Consider the following 3,489-nt stretch of genomic DNA (forward strand, 5'->3'; position numbering starts at 1 on the left):
CGGATCTCAAAACGATTTGAATGTCCTAGGTCAATCCCCGGTGTTCAATGATGTTTTGAGAGGTGAAGCCCCAAATATCACATATGAAATTAACAATACCATCTACCAGAACGGGTATTATCTAGCTGATGGCATCTACCCGAGGTGGACAACATTTGTGAAAACAATTCCACATCCCGATCCCATAAGCAAAAATTTTTTGCTCGCTATCAAGAGGGGTACAGAAAAGATGTTGAGAGGTGCTTTGGTATCCTTCAAGCTCGGTGGGCTATTATCAGGGGCGCGGCACGTCTATTTGACGAGGAGGTGCTTAGGAGTATAATGATGACTTGTATCATCCTCCATAACATGATTGTGGAAGATGAATATGATTACGATGTCGATGAAGTGTATGAACCAAATCCCATGGACACGGCCCTAACACGAATTTATGAAAAATCAATGGGGCCAAATGGAGAACCAGTGCAGCATGAACCGTTGGTTAGAGACGGTAGTTTCATGCCCCGTATGATTGATCGCTACACGGAGATGCAATCGTCGTATATTCATGAACACCGTCAAGTTGACTTGATGGAGCATTTATGGGCGGTGAAAGGCAATGAAGGAAATGAAGGTGAATGAAGTGAAGTGAAGAAGTTGTTTTTAATTTATTATGTTTATGTTGTATGTTGTTTATTTTTTGTTGTGGGTGGGTTGTTTATGTTTTATGCTTTGGTTGTGGGTTGTTTAATTTTTATGCTTTGGTTGTGGTTTGTTTTTTTTTTTTTTATGCTTTGGTTGTGTTTTGTTTTTTATGTATGGAATGTTTTGAATAAAAAGGATTTTTGTTGAATATTTTCTTTATTGACTAAAAGAAAAGCAATACAACTAATAAAATAAAATACATGAATTAAACAAAACAAAAAATACAATGAAATCAAAGGCAAGTAAACTAAAACATGAAAGGCAAACAAACTATTTTAATGGTTTCCATCATTTAACCAATCCGTGTTGCTAGGTCCATCGTCACGAAAAAGTCTTCGTCTCATAACATCCCTTCGTTCTAGCTTCCAAAATTGTTTTGTTTCAGGGGACATATGGCTTGTATCCATGGCCATGGTTTTCCGATCTTTTTTTTCAATGTTTTGTTCGCGTACATACTCCCTTTCTTTGCGTACATACTCCCTTTCTTTTGCATATTCTACTTGAATAGACATATCGTGCTCTTGTTGTTTCAAGTCCATTTCAATTTTCATGGCTTGGTGCTTTGAAAGTTTCTCCAAAAATTTAGATGCATTCTTGCTAGAATTACTCCCTCTCTTCGCCTTCGCCGCCTTCCTCCCAATAGGCCTTGGCTCATTTTCAATGGGTGAGTCTTGACTCATCGGGGAATCCATAGGTGAATCCGATGCCGGCGTCTCATGAAGTGGAGTCTCGTTCAAGACTACCGTCGGACCGGTTGGAATAATTTGGAATCTCTTACAAGTCTTCACCACCTCCCAACAATGGGTATGGTTGAAACTTTTTTTCCCTTGCCCAGTAGCACCAAACCACATTTGTGCTTGCATAATCTATAAAAAAAAATTAAATGGAAATGCAAGAAAATTTATAAAATATTGGCAATGCAACATGTAAAAAAAAAACTAATGCAAATTAAATAAATTTTAAAAAAATGCAACATGTATAAAAAAAAAAAAACTAGAGACATATTAACAAAATATATAAATTGCAAGAAACATTTAAATAAAAATTAATATGACATAGAAATTAATAGAAGGAAAATGACAAATAATTTACCTCACTGCTAAGGTTTTCTCCGCTTCGATGGTTGTCCATCGCTTTTGCTAAGGCATTTCTCCATTTCCCAACTCTTTATTAAGAACTTTCCACCTACTGGATAATGTCATTTCTGTACGTGTAGAACCAATTGCCCTTTCACAAAATGCTTGATGAATTTTTTTCCACATATGAGAAAATTTAATCTCATTGCCCGTTACGGGACAATGACTAACTTGGACCCAAGCCTCACACAAGCTAACATCTTCCATCATGCTCCATGCCCCTCCATTTTCATTAGAAGAACCCATAATATGATAGACAAAAATACAACTTCAAAGTGAAAAAATATTGAATAGAAAGTGAATAAATTTTGAGGAGAAAGTGAACAATAGTAGAAGGAGAAGAAAATATAAGAGGATTTGGTGTTAAAAGTGAAGAGTATTGGTTGGTATTTATACAAAAAAAAAAAATCAGTAATTTTTGTGTATTTTTAAAAAAAAAATTCGATTTTTATTCAAATCTGGAGGGCTGACGCCAGGCTGGCGTCAGCCATGACGTCACCGCCCTCGGGCCCAAGCTCGGGCCGAAATCGCCTTCGGGCCTGCCCAGTCTCGTGGACCCCATAGCTTGCCCGGGCTGCCTCCAACTGCTGGACATCCATTTTTTTCCCAAACCCCCCCAGCCCGAGTCCACGACACACTGCTGGACTTGCTCTTAGAGCATCTCTAGCAGAGTTGTTATACTCTTATCCTTAGATATTTTGGCTAGAGTGAGGGCATAACGCAGCTCCATTAGACTTGTTATCTGGCTCTCTATTTTGGAGAACTCCCTATTTGAGTTTAGTGGCTCTCTACATTTAGAAGGGATGAGAGAGAAATTGCGGGTTCGCCATTTCTTCCTCTTCTCTCTCCCTAGGTTCACAGCCCTGTCTCACCTCTTACTTTTTGATTTTTTAATGAACTTTTAATTTAGAGAGGAGGAGAGAGAAATAATAAAATATTTGATATTAACCAAAATATAGAAATTGTTGGAGGAAACACCTTTTAATTACTTTGTTATAATGGCTTTCTAGCTATTTTAGCTAGAATTTGACTAAAATTTGGAGACACTCCTCAAGATGCTCTTACTGAGACCTAAGTGGCCAAATCACGAACATGTGAACTTAGTCACTAGGTATCCCTCTAAGTACACCAACTTGGACAAATGTCACTCCCTTGCTGGAACATGCATTAAATTCATTCCTAATCCCAGCAAGTGTCGCCTTCTAGTTGGTCTTCCTTGTAATCAACTTATCCAACCATGCTTAAGCAACCCTCATCTTCATTATGGAAGCATGGCATACATCTCTTCTTCCCTAAATTAAGGAGATCCGATACCTCTTCATCTCTTATAAATACCTCTCACCTACATTCAAACAAAGGCAATAACTTTATAACTCTTAGAAACTCTACCCATTTCTATTCTGAAAGACTTTCAACTTCACTCTTAGAGAGGGTTGGCTGGTACCCCACTAGTGCTTCTTTGGTGAGCTATTCAACCATTATCATTAATCTATGTTGCCTGTTGACTCTTAAATTTTTCTCTTAATCTTTTTGTGTTTCAACTATTATCTTTTTGGAAAATCTATTGTGTCTATTCTCTCTGTTTTCTACTCTTTTCTAGGTTCTTAAAAAATTCGTATGAGACAAATCAATAAATCAAATTGAGGAAAATGGAATGGACACTTGTGTT

This window comes from Prunus dulcis, chromosome 3 (genome assembly GCF_902201215.1).
Source record: "Prunus dulcis chromosome 3, ALMONDv2, whole genome shotgun sequence".
Lineage (NCBI taxonomy): Eukaryota > Viridiplantae > Streptophyta > Magnoliopsida > Rosales > Rosaceae > Prunus > Prunus dulcis.